The following is a 23258-nucleotide window of genomic DNA, read 5'->3' as shown; positions in this document are numbered from 1 at the left end:
GTGCCCGTGTTTACAAGCCAGCCAGTGCGGTCGCATCTAAGGATACATTCGGTACATTCCATATTATCAGTGTTTGGTGCTTGTTTCTGCAAAATAAGTCACCATGGGCCCCAAGAAAGCTTCTAGTGCCAACCCTTCGAGAAAAAGGGTGCTAATGACTATTGAAATGAAGAAAGAGATAATTGCAAAGTACGAAAGTAGAGTGCGTGTGTCGGAGCTGGCCAGGTTGTATACAAAACCCCAATCCCAATCAACCATCGCTACTATAGTGACAAGGAAAACAGCAATCAAGGAAGCTGTTGTTGCAAAAGGTGCAACTGTGATTACGAAACAGCGACTGCAAGTGTTAGAAGATGTTGAGAGACTGTTATTGGTGTGGATAAATGAAAAACAGATAGCAGGAGATAGCATCTCTCAAGCGATCATTTGTGAAAAGGTTAGGCAGTTGCATGACGATTTGGTAAAGAAATTGCCTGCAACTAGCGGTGATGCGAGTGAATTTAAGGCCAGCAAAGGTTGGCTTGAAAGATTTAAGAATCATAGTGGTATACACAGTGCTATTAGGCATGGTGAGGCTGCCAGTTCGGACCAAAAAGCAGCTGAAAAATGTGTGAAGGAATTCAAGGATTACATAGACAGTGAAGACTTGAAACCTGAACAAGTGTTTAATTGCGACAAAACAGGCCTGTTTTGGAAGAAATTGCCAAGCAGGACCTACATTACTCAGGAGAAAAAGGCACTCCCAGGACATAAGCCTATGAAAGACAGGCTTACTCTTCTGATGTGTGCCAATGCTAGTGGCGATTGCAAAGTGAAGCCTTTATTGGTGTATCACTCAAACTCCCAGAGCGTTCAGGCAAAAGAATATCCTCAAGGCTAATTTGTGTGTGCTGTGGAGGGCAAACAGTAAGGCATGGGTCACTAGGGACTTTTGTATGACTGGCTAAACCATGCATTTGCCCCCAATGTGAAAAATTACTTAATTGAAAAGAAATTAGACCTTAAGTGCCTCCTGGTATTAGACAATGCCCCTGATCATCCTACAGACTTGGCAGAGCGACTTTCTGGGGACATGAGCTTCATTAAGGTCAAGTTTTTGCCTCCTAATACCACTCCTCTCCTGCAGCCCATGGACCAGCAGGTCATTTCCAACTTCAAACTGTACACAAAAGCTATGTTTGAAAGGTGCTTTGAAGTGACCACAGACACTCAATTGACTAAAAGTTTTGGAAGGATCACTTTAATATCCTCAATTGTGTAAACCTTATAGGTAAGGTTTGGGAGGGAGTGACTAAGAGGACCTTGAACTCTGCTTGGAAAAAACTGGCCAGAATATGTAGACAAAAGGGATTTTGAAGGGAATCCTATGCCAGTTGAGGAATCCATTGTGGCATTGGGGAAGTCCTTGGGGTTGGAGGTTAGTGGGGAGGATGTGGAAGAGTTGATGGAGGAGGACAATAACGAACTAACCACTGATGAGCTGCTAGATCATCTTCAACAGCAAGAGGCCAGACCTGAGGAAACTGCTTCGTAGGAGGGGATAGAGAAACTGAAGAAGTTGCCTACTTCAAAGATTAAGGAAAAGTGTGCAAAGTGGCTTGAAGTGCAAGCCTTTTTTGATGAAAATCACCCTGACACAGCTACTGCAAGCCGTGTTGGCAACCTGTACAATGACAACGTTGTGAACCACTTTAGGAAAGTCATAAAGGAACGAGAGGTACAGGCCTCTATGGACAGATATGTTGTGCGACAGAAGTCCAGTGACTCTCAAGCTGGTCCTAGTGGCATTAAAAGAAGGGAAGTAACCCCAGAAAAGGACTTGCTACCTCAAGTCCTAATGGAAGGGGATTCCCCTTCTAAACATTAACACCATCCACACACTCCTCTCCTCCCATCCCATCAATCATCACCAGATCTTCATTAAAGGTAAGTGTCATGTATTCTATTGTTAGTAGAGTACTACAAACTGTGCATGTCTTCTTCAGTTTTTTTTTTTTTTTTTTTTTTTTTTATTATCACACCGGCAGATTCCCACCAAGGCAGGGTGGCCCGAAAAAGAAAAACTTTCACCATCATTCACTCCATCACTGTCTTGCCAGAAGGGTGCTTTACACTACAGTTTTTAAACTGCAACATTAACACCCCTCCTTCAGAGTGCAGGCACTGTACTTCCCATCTCCAGAACTCAAGTCCGGCCTGCCGGTTTCCCTGAATCCCTTCATAAATGTTACTTTGCTCACACTCCAACAGCACGTCAAGTATTAAAAACCATTTGTCTCCATTCACTCCTATCAAACACGCTCACGCATGCCTGCTGGAAGTCCAAGCCCCTCGCACACAAAACCTCCTTTACCCCCTCCCTCCAACCCTTCCTAGGCCGACCCCTACCCCGCCTTCCTTCCACTACAGACTGATACACTCTTGAAGTCATTCTGTTTCGCTCCATTCTCTCTACATGTCCGAACCACCTCAACAACCCTTCCTCAGCCCTCTGGACAACAGTTTTGGTAATCCCGCACCTCCTCCTAACTTCCAAACTACTAATTCTCTGCATTATATTCACACCACACATTGCCCTCAGACATGACATCTCCACTGCCTCCAGCCTTCTCCTCGCTGCAACATTCATCACCCACGCTTCACACCCATATAAGAGCGTTGGTAAAACTATACTCTCATACATTCCCCTCTTTGCCTCCAAGGACAAAGTTCTTTGTCTCCACAGACTCCTAAGTGCACCACTCACTCTTTTTCCCTCATCAATTCTATGATTCACCTCATCTTTCATAGACCCATCCGCTGACACGTCCACTCCCAAATATCTGAATACGTTCACCTCCTCCATACTCTCTCCCTCCAATCTGATATTCAATCTTTCATCACCTAATCTTTTTGTTATCCTCATAACCTTACTCTTTCCTGTATTCACCTTTAATTTTCTTCTTTTGCACACCCTACCAAATTCATCCACCAATCTCTGCAACTTCTCTTCAGAATCTCCCAAGAGCACAGTGTCATCAGCAAAGAGCAGCTGTGACAACTCCCACTTTGTGTGTGATTCTTTATCTTTTAACTCCACGCCTCTTGCCAAGACCCTCGCATTTACTTCTCTTACAACCCCATCTATAAATATATTAAACAACGACGGTGACATCACAGTTTGTGTGCATTAAACTTAATATTTCATGTGGTAAAATTTTTTTTTTCATACTTTTGGGAGTCTTGCACGGATTAATTTGATTTCCATTATTTCTTATGGGGAAAATTGATTCACTTTTCGATAATTTTGGTTTACGATGAGCTCTCAGGAACAGATTAATATCGCAAACCGGGGGTCCACTGTATTATGCAAGAAACTTCAAGCTATCAGTATAGGTTCTGAAGACTGGTTTAAGTCCTACCTTAGCAACAGGAGATAAATTGTTAAAATCAACAGGACGGAATCAGAACTCCTGCCGACAGCATGTGGAGTTCCCCAAGGTAGTATTCTGGGTCCCTTATTCCTACGCTGTTAACGACATGCTTATCAGTGTCAAGTGCAAACTCCTACTGTATGCAGATGACAGTACTCTGTTAGTGTCAGGTAAAGACCCCTAAGATATAGCTAATGCATTAACACTGGAACTGGAGTCCTGCAGCAAATGGTTAGTAGACAACAAACTATCGTTACACCTCGGGAAAACTGAAGCCAATTCCTTTGGCACAAAACAAACCGAGAAGGGTAAATAATTTTCATGTCCAGTGTAATGGGAGCCCATCACTTCAGTTTCCTCAGAAAGATATCTGGGAATCTCCTTTGACCCATGCATGTCAGGAGAACTGATAGGGAACAGTGTAGTAAAGAAAGCAAATGCCAGATTGAAGTTCCTCTACAGACAAGCACAGTGTCTACCTACTGAGGCTCGAAGGACCATATGTCTAGCCCTTATACAATGCCATATGGAATACGCATGCTCTTCATGGTACTCTGTCTTAACAAAAAAATATAATAGACTGCAAATCACCCAGAACAAAATGGTAATATTCATCCTGGACCTGGGTCCAAGAGAACATGTAGGCCAGGATGAATTACAACAATTGGACATGCTAATGTTGAAGACAAAGTAAAACAACTGAAGCTTAATCAAGTTTATAAAATTGCTCACAGTGTCCAGAATATCTTGCTGCCAATTCTGTCAAGGCTGAGAACCAAAGCAATCATAATACTATGTGGAGAGAGCACAACTTTGTAGTACCCACAGTTAGTGGCCAGGCTTTAAACACCTTTTATTGTACAGCAATAAAGAAATGGAACAGACTGCCTGCACATGTCAAAGCCAGTCATAGCACGAAGAAGACAGCCACAAGGTACCTAATGATTGTAGTGACAGAGGGGAATGATATCTTATTTTTTTTAGCTAACACACATGTAATTTTACCTTATTCCTAGTAATGACCCTCGTGTAGTAGTCTTAATAGTATAATAATATCTCCTTTATATTATAATAAGGTAAAAGGACCCCAATGGGAATAAGTCACTGACTTTTTTGGGTTATCCCAGGTTCTTTACACATATGCTGCTATGTATGATAATCTATGTAACTGTATTTATGTATACCTGAATAAACTTACAACCATCCCCCTACCCCCCTCCCACCAGTAACAACTACTCACCCCCAAATACCCCTCCACCAGCATCCAACCCCGACCCTTCCCCCTCCCCACAAACAACCACTGACCTCATTACCCCCTCCCCCCAGGTAAGTGGTGCTATTTAGCCATCAACACCTCCAGTTCCATCAACCTGTGGTAATGTAAAAAAACGGATTACTCCAATTTCATGGTAATTTTTGATCAGCTTTGAAAATATTTCAGCAATATTTCTTTCTACAAAATGTTGAAGGAAGCATTGTAAATACATAGACTGCTTACTGCAGTTCATGAATAATCTAGTAATGTACATACTTTTCTTTGCAGACATTGTTTTGGCGTGCTGCTGCTGGTGATGATATCTGAAGACTTGCAGCTGCTCACCACACTACCTTCACACAGCAACTGCCCACAACACGGCCTTCACCACACAGCTGCTCGCCACACTACCTTCACCACACAGCAGCTGCCCACAACACGCAGAATATCTTCACCCTGCAAGATTAGATAAACTTAATTAAAGCTTCAAAATGTAATAAAAACAGTTTCTTTATCACAGCAAAGAAATGTTCAAGGAACACAATGGTGTTCAAGGAACACAATGGTTATGGAAATTTTTATAGGGGTGATTACCTGTACGTACCTCAACATTACATACATACGAGTAATCTCATTGGGAGACAACAACTATATTGTTTACCGCAGTCACCCCGTGTAGACATGTGAGAAAACTTAACCACCTCTGGTCACTGCAGGTGGCCCCCTCGACCTTCACAATCTTATTTATTTATTTATTTATTTAATAATTTGAGCATACATACAGAGGTACAAAAAAATACAGGTAAGAGCAGCATGCCAAAGCCACTTATATGCATAGCATTATGGGCTGGCTTAAAATTAACTTAAGATTAACTAAGCAATGATGAAATCAGTGATAAAACATTATTGTAAACAGATAACTATAAAGCACAAATGAGTATTACAAAGACAGGTCATATTGTTGCATGCATTGCTGTACATTTAGTCGAATGGAGTATTCTGTTAGGTAGTGTATTTAAAAAATAATAAAGTTAGATTGGGTTTTAGGTTTAACATTTATGTGATATAATTGTGAGAAACATTTAAGATATACAATTTAAAAGGTTCAGTTATTCAGTATTTATTTGGTTTTGGGTGAGTAAGTGATCTTTGAGAAGAGACTTGAATTTATAAACAGGTAGTGTTTCTTTTATATTTACAGGTAATGAATTCCAGATTTTAGGGCCTTTTATGTGCATTGAGTTTTTGCATGGCGTGAGATGGACACGAGGAACATCAAAGAGTGATCTGTGCCTTGTGTTATGGTCGTGTGTTCTGTTGAGGTTGGCAAGGAGATATTTGAGGGGAGGATTAATATCAGAGTTAAGTGTTCTATGTATGTAATAGGTGCAATAATAAGTATGGATGTTTTGTATGGTGAGTAGGTTGAGTGTTTTGAATATTGGTGGAGTGTGCTGCCTGTAGTGAGAATTTGTTATCATTCTAACTGCAGCCATTTGTTGGGTAATTAGTGGTCTGAGATGGTTAATTGTTGTTGAGCCCCATGCACAAATTCCATAGGTGAGATAGGGGTAAATAAGAGAGTGATATAGGGCCAGGAGGGCTGACTGTGGAGCATAGTACCGTATCTTCGATAGTATGCCTACAGTCTTGGAAATTTTCTTAGAAATTTGTTGTATATGTGTATGAAATTTGAGTCTATTATCAAGGTGGATTCCTAAGAATTTTCCCTCTGTTAGCTTTGTGATAGGTGATCCGTTTATCTATCCGAGACCAGTATAAATTGGATAGCACCCTCAAGTACGGCGCTACTAATTAATTGTGGACTGTATAGATTATATTAGTGTAACTGAATGAAGGGGGGGATGGGGTAGGTTACACATGGATATATCCATCAAGGAAAAACACTTGTACATAATCCCACCACTTACCAGATATTCTCTGGTGGTCACTTGATGTAGCTGGATCACCCATAACCCATCCAATTACAACATACCTAACTGGCCAGTATCAGTCTGCTATAACTAGAAAGGTTACTTAGCTGTGGGTGATTGATGCTCCTTATTTCCTCCATTCACCATCTCATTTCGATGTTCTGTGACACCGACACGGTTCTTATTCCAGCAGGATGAGATATCCGTTGGTTTGTCCCGGTTTAGAAGTCGTGACTCCATAAAAACTTCACTATCCTCGAGACAGGAACAACGAGGTAAACATGTGCGCACACACTCTGGGAATGGCAGCTCATATCGCTTCAACGATTCCTTAACTTAGTGTTATTATCACTGATTACATTACAATTCACAAGACGATTTAATGTCTCATAATTATTATACACATTAGAGGTCACTCCATTAAGATCTGAGACTGATGAGTGAGGATTAACTCACGGGTAATTTCCCCTGGACACATTCCATGGCGGCGCACCCGTCACCCCCGGTCCTACTATTATCCACTCATTTTACCACTATTACCGTGGTCACGTAAATCACGTTCCCTCACTCTTCACCAGGAACAGTTACGACACTTCCTATTAGGATGTGAGGCCTATATTAATCCTTAGGCCGCCGTGAACGCCAATTTCCTGATCCCATGTTTTCACAGCCTCCTCACTACATTCAAAACACCGCCGCCAACCCCTGCCCTGAGTCGACCTGACCCCCCCCCCCGCACATCCGCGCAGGTGCAGGATGAACCCAGTTGGTTCTGTTCAAAATACAAATACATTTTGACCCAAATCAACACATTAAACACTTATTAGGCACTATTACCTGGAGTTTACCTGGAGAGAGTTTCGGGGGTCAACGCCCCCGCGGCCCGGTCTGTGACCAGGCCTCCTGGTGGATCAGCGCCTGATCAACCAGGCTGTTGCTGCTGGCTGCACGCAAACCAACGTACGAGCCACAGCCCGGCTGATCAGGAACTGACTTTAGGTGCTTGTCCAGTGCCAGCTTGAAGACTGCCAGGGGTCTGATGGTAATCCCCCTTATGTGTGCTGGGAGGCAGTTGAACAGTCTCGGGCCCCTGACACTTATTGTATGGTCTCTTAACGTGCTAGTGACACCCCTGCTTTTCATTGGGGGGATGGTGCATCGTCTGCCAAGTCTTTTGCTTTCGTAGCGAGTGATTTTCGTGTGCAAGTTCGGTACTAGTCCCTCTAGGATTTTCCAGGTGTATATAATCATGTATCTCTCCCTCCTGCGTTCCAGGGAATACAGGTTTAGAAACCTCAAGCGCTCCCAGTAATTGAGGTGTTTTATCTCCGTTATGCGCGCCGTGAAAGTTCTCTGTACATTTTCTAGGTCGGCAATTTCACCTGCCTTGAAAGGTGCTGTTAGAGTGCAGCAATATTCCAGCCTAGATAGAACAAGTGACCTGAAGAGTGTCATCATGGGCTTGGCCTCCCTAGTTTTGAAGGTTCTCATTATCCATCCTGTCATTTTTCTAGCAGATGCGATTGATACAATGTTATGGTCCTTGAAGGTGAGATCCTCCGACATAATCACTCCCAGGTCTTTGACGTTGGTGTTTCGCTCTATTTTGTGGCCAGAATTTGTTTTGTACTCTGATGAAGATTTAATTTCCTCATGTTTACCATATCTGAGTAATTGAAATTTCTCATCGTTGAACTTCATATTGTTTTCTGCAGCCCACTAAAAGATTTGGTTGATGTCCGCCTGGAGCCTTGCAGTGTCTGCAATGGAAGACACTGTCATGCAGATTCGGGTGTCATCTGCAAAGGAAGACACGGTGCTGTGGCTGACATCCTTGTCTATGTCGGATATGAGGATGAGGAACAAGATGGGAGCTAGTACTGTGCCTTGTGGAACAGAGCTTTTCACCGTAGCTGCCTCGGACTTTACTCTGTTGACGACTACTCTCTGTGTTCTGTTAGTGAGGAAATTATAGATCCATCGACCGACTTTTCCTGTTATTCCTTTAGCGCGCATTTTGTGCGCTATTACGCCATGGTCACACTTGTCGAAGGCTTTTGCAAAGTCTGTATATATTACATCTGCATTCTTTTTGTCTTCTAGTGCATTTAGGACCTTGTCGTAGTGATCCAGTAGTTGAGACAGACAGGAGCGACCTGTTCTAAACCCATGTTGCCCTGGGTTGTGTAACTGATGGGTTTCTAGATGGGTGGTGATCTTGCTTCTTAGGACCCTTTCAAAGATTTTTATGATATGGGATGTTAGTGCTATTGGTCTGTAGTTCTTTGCTGTTGCTTTACTGCCCCCTTTGTGGAGTGGGGCTATGTCTGTTGTTTTTAGTAACTGAGGGACGACCCCCGTGTCCATGCTCCCTCTCCATAGGATGGAAAAGGCTCGTGATAGGGGCTTCTTGCAGTTCTTGATGAACACAGAGTTCCATGAGTCTGGCCCTGGGGCAGAGTGCATGGGCATGTCATTTATCGCCTGTTCGAAGTCATTTGGCGTCAGGATAACATCGGATAGGCTTGTGTTAATCAAATTTTGTGGCTCTCTCATAAAAAATTCATTTTGATCTTCGACTCTCAGTCTGGTTAGCGGCTTGCTAAAAACTGAGTCATATTGGGACTTGAGTAGCTCACTCATTTCCTTGCTGTCATCTGTGTAGGACCCATCTTGTTTAAGTAGGGGCCCAATACTGGACGTTGTTCTCGATTTTGATTTGGCATAGGAGAAGAAATACTTTGGGTTTCTTTCGATTTCATTTATGGCTTTTAGTTCTTCCCGCGATTCCTGACTCCTAAAGGATTCTTTTAGCTTAAGTTCGATGCTTGCTATTTCTCTGACCAGTGTCTCCCTGCGCATTTCAGATATATTGACCTCTTTTAGCTGCTCTGTTATTCTTTTCCGTCGCCTGTAAAGGGAGCGCCTGTCTCTTTCTATTTTACATCTACTCCTCCTTTTTCTTAGAGGAATAAGCCTTGTGCATACATCGAGTGCCACCGAGTTAATCTGTTCTAGGCATAAGTTTGGGTCTGTGTTGCTTAGTATATCTTCCCAGCTTATATCGGTTAGGACTTGGTTTACTTGGTCCCACTTTATGTTTTTGTTATTGAAGTTGAATTTGGTGAATGCTCCCTCGTGACTAGTCTCATTTTGTCGGTCTGGGGCTCCACGCATACATGTCTGAACCTCAATTATGTTGTGATCTGAGTATATTGTTTTTGATATGGTGACATTTCTTATCAGATCATCATTGTTAGTGAAGATGAGGTCTAGTGTATTCTCCAGTCTAGTAGGCTCTATTATTTGCTGGTTTAAATTGAATTTTGTGCAGAGATTTAAAAGCTCGTGTGAGTGAGAGTTTTCATCAGAGCTGCCTCCTGGTGTTATTACTGCAACAATATTATTTGCTATATTCCTCCATTTTAGGTGCCTTAAGTTGAAGTCCCCCAGGAGCAAGATGTTGGGTGCAGGAGCTGGAAGATTTTCCAGACAGTGGTCAATTTTTAACAGCTGTTCCTGGAATTGCTGGGATGTTGCATCCGGAGGCTTGTAGACTACCACAATGACTAGGTTTTGGTTCTCGACCTTTACTGCTAAAACTTCCACTACATCATTTGAGGCATTAAGCAGTTCTGTGCAAACAAGTGACTCTGCAATGTACAGGCCAACCCCCCCCCCCCTTTTGCCTGTTCACTCTGTCACATCTGTATAGGTTGTAACCTGGGATCCATATTTCGTTGTCCAAGTGATCCTTTATGTGGGTCTCAGTGAAAGCCGCGAACATTGCCTTTGCCTCTGCAAGCAGTCCACGGATGAAAGGTATTTTGTTGTTTGTTGCTGGCTTTAGACCCTGTATATTTGCAAAGAAGAATGTTATCGGACTGGTGGTATTGTTGGTACTGGGGGGGGATTTTTTTTTTGGCATTAGTATCTGTATCTGTTGGTTTGGAGTGGAGGCCATCGACTGTGGTTCCACTCCAGGAATGACTGGATTTGGTGTACGATTTCTGCCATTTCCTGCCAGTTTTTTTTCCTTCCTGGCACTAAAAAACCTCTCCCTCTTGAGTGGCTGTGGCTACCCAGGTTTTCCCATGGCCTGGATGTTTTGTATCTTTTTGTCCCCTTTAGATGGTATGCCTGGCAATTTAAGTTATAGCACAGTCTTTCCTGTACTGAAGAGGTACACATTTCAGGGTGAAAAAGCTTACAGGAAGGGAGTTTGCATTTTCCTGTTGTCATATGGGCATGGCATTTTCTAGGGTGGTCATAGTTGCATGTCCCATCTGTTTTTCCAGATTTCCCATGCCAGCAGATACCAAGTGCATAGTATGTGCACAGGCTTGGTTTCCGCTTGCCTTGGGTTTCTGTGACTGTATTCCCTGTTGGTGCATGTTTCCCTGTCTTCTATCCCTAGCACCAACAATGGAGCTCCCACCAGTTGTTTTTGGTAATTTATCCTCACTATTGCTATTGGAGTCCTCTTGTTTGCTATTTCCTGCGGTATTTCTAGTTTGCAATATTGGTTTTATCTTATCTTTGACTACACTTGTTTCCCTACTATGGCTCCTGTCCCCTATGAGGTCATTTATATGTATTCCTTCCTGCGTATAATTCCCGACTACCTGGACAAAATCTCCAGCTTCACCATTACTGTCTCCCAGGACAGTATCTCCAGCTTCACCATTACTGTCTCCCAGGACAGTATCTCCAGCTTCACCATTACTGTCTCCCAGGACAGCACCTCCAGCTTCACCATTTCTGTCTCCCAGGACAGCACCTCCAGCTTCACCATTACTGTCTCCCAGGACAGCACTATCAGCCCCACATTTACTGACTACCAGGACATCACCTCCAGCCTTACAGTTTGTGACTACATGGCCAGTATCAAGGGCAGTACCATTCAGCCCAGACTTTTTATGTTCCCATCTGTTGTAGAAAGCTTCCAGGTTTTCTATGAAAGCAGCTTTGATGTTGTCCTCTTTTAATACCCTTGTGATTTTAGTCCACAGATTTTCCTCATTTGGGCATACCCAAAAACACTTCTCTGTTTTAATACTGCTTGTAGCTAGTTCTGGGATATCTGCACAAGGGGCGTGACACCAATTTCCACAAAAATGACAATTTATCCATGTGGAAGCCCGTTTGTTTGACTGACCACAGACTACACACAGCTTCATAATGATTTGAATGGTTGATTTACTGCAATTCTACTAGCAACCTCTTGAATATTATATTAATAACCTTAAATGAAGCTCTAGCTATTTGTATTTCTAACTCTTTTTGTATATTGGACAGCTTACCGTCACGTTCCTGATTTTTAATGTTTGTGTTTATAAGGGCGCCTACAACCCCATCCGTTTACAGTCTGCTTTATTGTCCAACGAAACTGTTTGAAACCAGTCCCGGGTTCGGACCAGTCAAGGGTTCGGACCAGTCAAGGGTTCGGACCAGTCGATCTGCTCTGATCAGTGGGTCACTTATTTAAAACATACTGGTCGGTGATTTGAGCTAACACATGAAGGATCTACTGGAAATTATCTACCCGAGTAATATGTGATTTGACTGATACAAAAGTATAACTTGCGTGTTGAAGAACCGGTGATATCTGGCAGCTCCTACAATGACGAACGGTCGACCTCCACCCTTGTTTATCAATCGCTGTATCTGGCTTTTCTATTTTTTTTTTTTCGTCTCCACCACAATAAATGCTATATTATCACTATAGTTGACTGGTGCAAATTTTGGAGGAAGGACGCTTTTTCTGTAGTAATAATTGCTTCTCGTTGTGTATATTGCGACCGCTGGTAACTACAGGTTATATGAAATTCACAGTAACGTCTCGTATTTCAAGAAAAAGAAACTAATGAAAGTCACTCCACTCCACTAAGTACCATTATAATACTGGTTAGTTGCTACTACAACACTGTATTCTGCTATTCACTGGTATCACTAGATTATATGCGAGTACACTAGCAAGCCAGGAAGATTATTAAAAACAGCTGACCTGTGGTAAGTTTCTGGCGACTTCTGGCACCTGCCTCTATAGGCTTATCACTTCATTTACAAATTCACCTGTTTTCAAATGACACTTTAGCCTTTATCATCAATATACTAGGGAGCCACTGTAGTATACACTATACACTATTTATACTCAATGTTATCAGGGAGACTTTCTTTCCTCTGACACGAAAAGTTCAATTATTATTATTTTTTTCCACACGGGACACAGGCCTATGATTCCCCTCTGGCAGTAAACTCTGCTAGGTAGTGCACACTAATTCTCCTTTTTTGACTCAGTATATAATGTTTTCCGCCCAAGATTGGTTCCAGGCGCTAGAGGGATGTATCGTATAGGATTGATGACACAAATTAAAGTTCTAGCACGTAAGAGCGACCGTGAAAACACGAGATAACCCGGAGCACAACTAGGCACGCTGACACGCCAAAGTTCACATACTCTGCTGCGGAAATTAAATAATTTCCACAATGGTGTTCAAGGAACACAATGGTGTTCAAGGAACACAAAAGGAAATAAATGAGACGAGCCTCAACTGCTGTAATTGTCAGCAGGACGACAACATTCAGACAATTCGGGAGCTTTACGCTCGGGGAAAAAAAATTACCTACCCCAACTCTACTACTAACAATAGTAATGAGGCCGATAGCCTCAATACTGCCATTATTAGTAGTTTGAGGTATGATGCATTTAAAAATTTCACTACCTGGTTTGTATTAGCTTCCTGACAAGTGTTGTACATGGCTTTCCATTGCCCAGCTTCACAACACTGCAGTTAAGATAAACACTTCCGAGTGCACAGCAGTCTTCTAGAACACTGGAGACGAGGTGATCATGTCTTGTTTGTCAGAACTCTGCTGGAAGTAAACAATTTGGAGGGTAAACTCCGTAACATACATTACAACTCAGCCAAACCTACTAATGTACTTAAAAGTTAAAATTTTCCAGTGACTTTTAATTACTCTCCTGAATCAAACCCGATTGACTTTCATCGACCTGCCAGGACCCTGAGAGTTTACCACTCCACCCCCCCTTCCCCCACTAGCCGGGCTGTGGCTCGTACATCAAGTATGTGCAGCCAGCATTAACAGCCTGGTTGATCAGACCCTGATCCACCACGAGGCCTGGTCTTAGACCAAGCCGTGGGGGCGTTGACCCCCCCGAAACCCTCTCCAGGCATACCAGCACATTTACCCAAATAAAATTTCCTGTAACAATAGATATATTACCCATAGGGGTTATACACAGCTTAGGGAATGTTAGACAATCAGGTTTGATCCAAGGAAGGGGAGGGTACTTACAAGCAGTTGCATCATACCTTCAATAGTACAAAGGCATCTAAATTTAATACGGAGGTAGTTACGATCATTAAGACAACACAATTTCCCCTACACTTCCACGTCCCTCATAGCACACTAGGCTAACAACAAAGTTATCTAACCAGTTGGAGGCCTGCTGTGTACCAGTCTCCTAACACTACTATGCTAGCTTTAATTCATAACCTACCTTACCTGCCAGTTATGGCCGACATCTCGGGCACAACCTGAATATCACTACATTCAAGGGCTCCCCCCCCCGACTCTACCTCTATTTTTCTGGATTTCTAACCTAGCAGGGTTAATAATCCTATTCCCACTAATACCAATCTAAATCACCCCCTCTAACTATACTCATCAGCATCAGATGTTAGTGAATCCTTTCTGCCGACTAACACTTCACTTCAGATTACAGAAATTTTCATTATTTTCATCATTAACATCTGCCGCCAGAAGTGTTACTTCACTACTTATAAACTATCAAACCAACTGTAATTCTCAACAATAATACTTTAACTGTGTAAACTCAATGAACAGATATTTAACTTTGCACAGTTTGGCCAAAGGCATAAAGTATGTAGAACACCCACCACAACCGCTACCCAAAGCCCGGAACCCACCAAAATCCCCCACGGAAACCATGTAAAATAACAGATTCCACACAGCTACTGAAGGTCGTTGGTGGGTTCCAAGGCCAACAGTTCCACGTAATTATGCCTTCAGGGGAGATTACTCTCCCCTGCTATATGCATTCATAATGCATATAGCAATCTCCAGTTCTATACCTTACCTATCCTACTTACCACCTAAATCTGCTATTTTGATAGAAACTGGAGTATGCAGCATACTACAAGTATAAAGCTTACTAATTTGAAGAGCAGTGGCGGCGCAAAGGGGGATGAAGGAAAGATCAAGGGGGGTCTAGGTTATATCAAGGGGTTCTAGGTAAGATCAAGGGGTTCTAGGTAAGATCAAGGGGGACTAGGTAAGATCAGTCTACAAAGACTCTGTAAATATATACTGATTCATTCATTCATTAGAGGTTTGCGGTACTTCCGGCCCGGGTCTTCTCCATATGGTGACCCGGCTGCGGCCCCCGGTTGGGGGTGTCGTTCATCTTCTTCTTTCTTCTGTCTTCTTTCTTGGGCCCTCCGGCTGGAGGGTAACCACCTCTTCTCTCTTGCGGCGACTTCCCGGAGGGGAGGGTCATCTCGCTTCTCATCTTCATCAGCAGGCGTCCACTTGGGCTTCACTGGCAGGCATCGCCAGGGTTGAGGGTCTTCAGGCACTTGTTGCCCCGTCAAGTTGTTGGTAGTGTGGCATGGGTTCTAGGCGAGTTCAGACTTTTACCTAGAAAACAGGTACAGGCTCCGTTGGATTTTTTTTTTTAAATATATACTGTATAACCCAATTTCAAAAATGCCCTCCCCCCCAGACGCTCTAATACACTCTGAGTTGTAAGCTCTATATCCACAAGGTTACACTACTGAAAATATTTTTGGGACTTCAAAGCATAAAATTACTTCTCCTGGCTCTACAACCCTACATTTCTGAGGAACTGTTATTGATTTTCTGGCTATAATATATTCTGCCTAAGGAAAATTTATCCCGTCATATGAACTAAATCTTTGGTTGTGTAGTTTTTGAAATAGGTTAGACAAATGAGTGGTTGAGAGTTGACTTGCCTAGCATAGGCCAATACGCCTATTTCAGTGATTTTTTTTTTTAATAATGGATATGCCTGATTTCATAGGCTTTCCTTACACCCACTAAACTATCTCAGTATAATTATTAACCCGGTAGATTAACACAATTACACAATCAAGTCAGGGTGACATTAAGACATTATTAGGGTATTTATACTCCCCCAGGATGCAACCCCTACCAGTAGGCCTGCTCAGGGTCAGGAGGCCTGCTGCAGCGTTCCTCCTTTATGTGAAAAGTGCTAATGGATACAAGGGAAGATGCCCATTTATGCCCGGGATCGAATCCCGGTTCTTCAGTTGACGCCTGGAGTTTACCTGGAGAGAGTTCAGGGGGTCAACGTCCCCGTGCCCCGGTCTGTGACCAGGCCTCATGGTGGATCAGGGCCTGATCAACCAGGCTGTTACTGCTGGCTGCACGCAATCCAATGTACGAGCCACAGCCCGGCTGGTCAGGTACCGAGTTTAGGTGCTTGTCCAGTGCCTGCTTGAAGACAGCCAGGGGTCTATTGGTAATCCCCCTTGTGTATGCTGAGAGGCAGTTGAACAGTCTGGGGCACCTGACACTTATTGTCTCGTCTCTTAACGTGCTAGTAACACCCCTGCTTTTCATTGGGGGGGGGATGTTGCATCATCTGCCGAGTACAGTGATTTTCGTGTGCAAGTTTGGTACTAGACTAGGCCTAGCCTATAGAAAACATCGTACCCCTGGAATGCTGAGGCTCTTCCAGTCTCGGCTGAGTGGTTGAGGGGAGTAGACGTGTGCTGGGGATCTGGACCTACTAATTCACAGGCCTACCCATTTCTCCCGACTGATAAGTCATCATTAAAACTCCTACTGTTGGAAGACAGCTTCAGTGTTGTGAGAACTCTTATGTGCGAGCTGTGACTAAGGATATACCTAGTCAAACACTGGAAATAGTTTTCCTTTTTGCAAAGGCCCTCACAGGCCTCTGCTTCCCCTCTGCCTTTCATTTGACCTCAGCCTTTCGCCTCTATCAACATACAGTGTAGAGGCAAATTTTGCTAGTCCACTGCTACTCGTGCCTCTCAAAATGCTCACAACTCATCGCTTTACCAACCTGAGGAATAACGACGAGTGTGCAGTCCTACGTGAGTTGGTAACCCAGGTGTGCACACACTGAAAATTCGTCTTTCACTCCAAGACACGTGTGCTAGAAGTTCTGCAAGTTTGGAGTGAGTAACAATCTGTACGAGTATTGCAGTGTTTGGTAACTCTTGAGAAGTCTGCCTCAGCCTGTGACCTTGAGCGAGGCACTGCATCACCTGCCTGAGACTTTCGCCCATATTGACTATGTGAAGAAATGCGAATGTGCGTGCTCAGTTACCCCTGCTGTTCTCCTGTATCCCCAACTCTCCTCCTCTAAACTCAGCCGTTCGCTTCTATCAACGACGTGCAGTGTAGAGGTGTATTTTGCTGCCCCGCTGGTACTCGACTCTCTGAGTTCCGCAAGTGCTGCAGATTTGTTGTAACTATTTGCATGAGTGGATTACGCTGACTTAGGACATTGTGCTACCATCAGTACCTACGTAGGCTTAAAATGAGTGAGGAATGTCTGGCCTGCTGGGTGACCTTGAAAATGGCACTATAAGACCCGCATGCCACTTACACCCATACTGCGTGTGTCTAGTGAGGTGAATGTCCCTTCCTCGACTTTCCTATTCACCGGTATCCCTTAACTCGTCGCCATTATCTACATATGGGATAAGGGCGAGTTTAGCTGATCCAGGCCAAACAGCACTCCAAGCCAGCCAGTGAAGGCCAAGGCTACATCTGTTCTGAATCCCAGAATGCCTTTGTGAACGTTCTACAGTGTTCTGGCCGTACCTTCGGTGTTGTGAGAACTAGTTCTTATGTAGTGAAAATTTGTCTGTCATTCCAAGACACATGTGCTAGATGTGTTAAGTGCTGCGGGTTTGGAGTAATTAACAAGTAGTACAGGGTTGGTAACTCTCGAGATGACTGTGGGCCCAGTGAATGGCCTTGAAAATTGCACTGCGACCTGCAGGCCACTACACCCATATTGCCTGTGTCTAGCGAGGTGAATATCCTTTCCTTGTCCCTTCTCCTTCCTCAATTTGGAACTCAGCCATTCGCCTCTATTTGCTTGTGGTCTAGAGGTGGTTTTTTGCCAGACCACATGGGTGCTTGAGTGCCCGTGTCCTCTGTGCCGCACTCCGCTCATCTTGCGAGTGTCTCCTGTGTGCCTGCCTGCCTGCTGCAAGCAGGTGTCCGGGTGGTTGGCGCGGGCTTGGCGAGCACAGTCAAGCAAGCTTGAGGGCAGCACTAAAAGCTAGCCAGAACAAGCTAAGGCAGCCTGCAGTTATAGCTGTCCTAGGGCCCAGCATGTCTGTGTATACGTTCTGCAGTGCTGCTGGCATACCAGTGTTTCCTGTAGTGGCTTGAGAACAATTTGACGAGCATTGCAGTGCTGACATTTTGAGTGGGACATGCCAGAGGTTCACTTATAAACATAGTAAGCTTGTGGTGATTGGCTTGTACACAGTGAACATTCATCTGTCATACGTGTGCTAGAAGTGTTAAGTGCTGCTTTCCCCAACAGTTAATTGTCATTTGTAAGCCTGTATTAAGACTTTAAAAGGCTCAGAGTGTACTTCAGTGTAGTGACTCCTTACATTTGATAAATCAGTGTAATACATGCTCTGCTCAGTGTAACTGAACTATTAAATAAGGTTACATAATTAAGTTGCTTGTCCTAGTGTCATTGTTGTGTTTTCTAATACATTTTCTCGTTCAGACTGAAACTTTACTGCTAAATTTCCAGTAATATTTCAAATTGCAGTGTTCATCTGTGATGTGAGTGTGTAACTTATGCTTTGTATTTTTACTGTGAACAATCTTACTCCTGCATAATGTTCAGTTTCACGAATACTTTCTCTCTTGAGTAATTCGGTTACCTTTCAAATGTGTTAAGCAAGAGTCAGCCTGTTAACATCTATGTTCCTTGCCATCTCATCTAGTGGGTCTAGCGCCTAGTTAAAATTGTAATAGTAACAATTTGCAATCATTATACTTCTAGTTATACATTGTGTAAATTGTTTTAGACTATTTGATCAACTGGATTGTAGTGTTTAACTTCTGATACACCAATTTAATGACTGCAGACACGCACTGACACATAATAAACACATTAAAACGCTGGTAACTCCAGAAGCTGGGCCTAGTGTGTGACCTTGAGAAGTTGAGTGTGTTTATTACGACCAGCGGTGTACCACTCTCACCTATATTTACATCAACAAAAGTGTATTCTAAGTGATAAAGTGTACACTTGGTGTACTTGGTAACACTTGTCATACATAGTAACGCGTGTGTAAGTGAGATTGTTTAGGTACTGGTTCATCTATCTACAGCTGCACACTTATGCTTGCATACCTGTATAACATAGTAACGTGTGAGTTACCCAGGATGGACCAAGGAAGTCGACCAGAGTGATTTATCTCATTGTCATTGTAACATTACCTAGTTTTTTTTTTTTTTTTTTTTTTTTTTTTCTTTTTTTTTTTTTTTTTTTTTTTTTAGTAATACTGTTTACAATCTATGGTTGGGGTAAGAGGTTGTCTTCATTATTATTATAATCAAAAAGAAGCGCTAAGCCAGAGGTTGTCTTCAGCATTCATTGTGATGTCTGCTATATTATTATTTCAGTGAGGTACATTAGGTGGCAGTAGCCTGAACTAACTCAAGTGGAAGTTATCATTGAATTTGAACCTCATGTTTAATGTGATGTATGTCAGAATTCTAATTTTATGCTCAATATTACCTACTTTGTCTCTCTCTCTCTCTCTCTCTTTTCATCTTTGTAATTTGTGATAAGGTGTAAGACCTCGCCTGTACCATCCATTATATCATTATATGTACCATATTATTAACACACATACAAGAGGTCTCTGAGTGTGTTTTTGGTGGGGTGTGTGTCGTATTGAGTGGTGGTGGTCTGGGTTGAGTATGGTTGGAGGTGTTCATTGAACTTGAGCACTTGTGTCTTGTGATCTGTTTTGGACTTCTGACTTTGTAGTGAATATTTGCTCTTGCATAAGCTATAAGGGAAAGATAAGCGAGGAATTCTTGTGTTGTGAGTCTTACACCAGATATCATCACTGGCAAACATGGCAACTGTCATAGAGGAACCTATTTCTGCAGGTGATGGAAATGATGATAGCTTCCAGACCTTTAAAAGTAAACGAAAGAGAAAAAGTGAGAAAGGGCTAGAGCGTCGACGTAGTCAGACTCACTTTACTCGTACACAATGTGATACTAAACGTCCTTGGTGCACAGAGGCTGCAAGAAGTCTTTCTTCAAAGGAAGAATGTGTTAAGCTGAACTTCCCTGACAACACCCCGCTGCCTGCTAAGTGTGCATGGCTAATGGAAGCTGTAAACAAGCATCCTAACTCAAGGATCCAATTTAGGAAAAACACACACAACTTTGTGTTTGTGGAACAGAATAAAGAGCTGATCAATGATCTACTTAGTACACCTTATGGGGATATTAAGCTGCTCCGACCTCCATCAGACACTCACCACTTTAAAAAATGGGTCAGTATCATAATCTTTGGATACCCTCACTGCATGGACCCATCCCATTTGACTCAGTGAGCATATCATCAAGCCTAAAAGACTTAAAGGAAAATCCCAAATTATTGCCAGTTGGGTGGGTCCTGTGCCCCTCCCCCGGAATATCTGGGTGCATGGTTTACGTTTCCTAAACATCGAAGTGTACCTACCCCCTAAACGTAGGTGTTACAAATGCCAGCACTATGGCCATGTTGCAGTAGACTGTGGAATACTACATTCTTGGTGTGGTAAGTGTGCTGGGAAACATTCCACTAGAGAATGCACAGTAGGCCCTGACAGCCGAAAATTTAAGTGTATTAACTGTAAAGAAGTTGGGGTTACAGTTTCCCACAAGGACTGCAGTCAGAACCCAAACAACCTTCGATGTAAACCTGATAACAGTCCTTTAATGGTAACTGAGGATGGGGCCATCCAGTCTACCACAGCCAGATCTGAGACTGAACCTCTGCAAAGTGTGCAAGAACCCCACCTCACTGCAAAGGATTCTGGTGATACTAGAATGCCATCACACACACCAGCTGTGGAGGAGCTAGCCATCCCTGCTAGCACATATGGAACTACTGATCTGCCACTACAGATACCTATGGCTACACCTGAATATGGGGATGAGTTTGTCATTTCTCCCAATACACACAACTAAAACAGTCAGACGGACACCACACAGGTAACCTCCCTGGAAATTGGAGATGAGTCAGATGCACAGGACCTACCTGCAATGAATGATGAAACAGAGAACACTAATGTAACCATGGTACCTGTTAAGGTGATAGGTGTTAAAGAAAGCACTAACCCAGAAGTGCCATCCTCCGGAGAGGCATTGGATTCGCCTGACCTTCCTCATATTATAACAACTTTCCAGAAAAAAATTGAGCATCTTGAACAGATCCTGACAAGTTTAATAAATATATGTAATCAGGATGATGCTCTTGAGCATGGTGATGATGTCAAAAGTGCAGCAATCTCCGTTCAGCTTCCAGCAATTTGTGAGAAAGAAGCCCATAACTCTTGCCTTCAAGACTTGCCTTATAACTGGCTGCCAAAATGCCGAAAAATGCTTAAAAATAAAGGTCCTGAAGATAAAGACGTACAAACTATGCTATTTTCTCTTAAGTATCTGCACACTGTAGTCAAAGCATAATAGTTTTACCATCTTATGAGCAAGAGATTGTAATAACTCACTACAATGGATACATTACAAATCTTTTCATGGAACATTGCTTCCATCAGGAAGCGGTTGCCTGACTTACATCATATTAGTGCAACCAAGAATATTGATGTCATCTGTTTGCAGGAATGTAGATTGAAAGATGGAGCACCTCCACCAAACTTGCCTGGATATGCAGCTTATAACCTAAGGTCAACCAACTGTTGTGTGATGTATGTCAGAAAGAGCTTGCCACATTCACTCCTTTCCTTGCAGAGTCGAGTTAACATGCAGTATCATGGTGTCAAAGTATATGCAGGCGATTTTTCCATAAACATTTTTAATCTCTATGCCCCAGCTAACCAGCTTCGACCTGATGCTTTACCAGATCGCATCAATAGTGAACCTACCATCATTCTTGGAGATTTTAATGCCAGACATAAGAATATTGGTGGGTCTATACCTGGAGTTTACCTGGAGAGAGTTTCGGGGGTCAACGCCCCCGCGGCCCGGTCTGTGACCAGGCCTCCTGGTGGATCAGCCCCTGATCAACCAGGCTGTTGCTGCTGGCTGCACGCAAACCAACGTACGAGCCACATCCCGGCTGATCAGGAACTGACTTTAGGTGCTTGTCCAGTGCCAGCTGAAGACTAGGGGTCTGTTGGTAATCCCCCTTATGTGTACTGGGAGGCAGTTGAACAGTCTCGGGCCCCTGACACTTATTGTATGGTCTCTTAACGTGCTAGTGACACCCCTGCTAGTGAGATTGCTAAATGAGCATGATAATGTTCGAATTGTGGGCACTACTGAGCCTACTCACATATATGGTGGCATACTAGATCTGTGTCTTGGATTTAATACATCATATACGATGCATGACTCTGTCATAGTTGATGATCTTCTATCTGATCACTTCCCAAGACTAACAACTGTCAATCTTGATCACATCTCCAGCAATCAAGGAGCTAAATACAGAAGGAGGAAACTTATTCTCAAACCAGAACACAGAGACAACTTTATTAACCACTTGGATCAATGGTATAAGAATTACGAGCCCATTGGCACACAAAAATTTAATGATGATTTAATTACCACTATTGAGAGTGTTCTCACAGATCAAGTGGGCAGGAATAGGAAACAAAAACCCTCCACTATAAATAACAATAAAAACCAATGTAAATACTATAATGATCCACAGCTGCGCAATCTAACACATGCAGCTAGGAGGATTGGTAAAGCATACCGTGAATGTAGAACCCCAGACCTGCTCAGAACGTTCCAAGCTGCACTAACAAATGCAAGGAATAGAAAGGAAGAACTTAGGCAACAGGAATGGGAACAGTTTGTTAGTGGATTAAATAGGTCCACCCCTTTGAGTTTGGCTTGGAAAGGTATAAATAAAATAACCAGGAAAAAGACTGGCAATGTTGCTCATCCCTTTCCTCTTGAAAAAGCAAATGACCTCATAAATGACTGGTCCAAAACATCCAGGCATGAAAGCCTTCCATCTCATATTAGAAAAAAATTAGAGAGTACTTCTGAAGAAATGTTGAAACTGATTAATTTTATGAGCCAAAATATTGATGAGAGTGATTGCCTCTTTACCGAGTATGAATTAGATAATGCATTAACCAAAGGTCGATCAACTGCTCCTGGAGAGGATGGTATAACCTATGATATTCTCAGAACTCTAAGGCACGTGCCTGATAACCCTTTGTTGGCACTGTATAATCTCAGTTACATTGAGGGCGTTCTTCCTACTTCCTGGACCAATAGTCTCATTGTGCCTATCCCTAAGCCCCAACAGCCTGATACATTTAGGCCGATCTCCTTAACTAGTTGTCTTTGCAAAACTTT

The 23258-nt window shown here is 43.0% G+C and overlaps 1 long non-coding RNA gene across 4 annotated transcripts in view; it reads right to left on the bottom strand.

Moving 5' to 3' along the window:
• LOC138854009 (uncharacterized) overlaps nucleotides 1–23258 on the bottom strand; it is a 62903-nt gene that overhangs the window by 22902 nt on the left and 16743 nt on the right. For 2 of the 4 annotated variants that reach the window (XR_011393186.1, XR_011393185.1), the window contains exons 3-4: nucleotides 4945–5124; nucleotides 4719–4783 (exon numbers count right to left, since the gene is read on the bottom strand). This is a non-coding gene — a long non-coding RNA (uncharacterized lncRNA). Of the gene's footprint in view, nucleotides 1–4718; nucleotides 4784–4944; nucleotides 5125–13327; nucleotides 13479–23258 lie in introns of all 4 variants that reach the window. The other 2 variants (XR_011393188.1, XR_011393187.1) reach the window with 2 other exon arrangements.

This window comes from Cherax quadricarinatus, chromosome 45, assembly GCF_038502225.1.
Source record: "Cherax quadricarinatus isolate ZL_2023a chromosome 45, ASM3850222v1, whole genome shotgun sequence".
Lineage (NCBI taxonomy): Eukaryota > Metazoa > Arthropoda > Malacostraca > Decapoda > Parastacidae > Cherax > Cherax quadricarinatus.
This window is presented reverse-complemented; position numbering and strand designations above follow the sequence as displayed.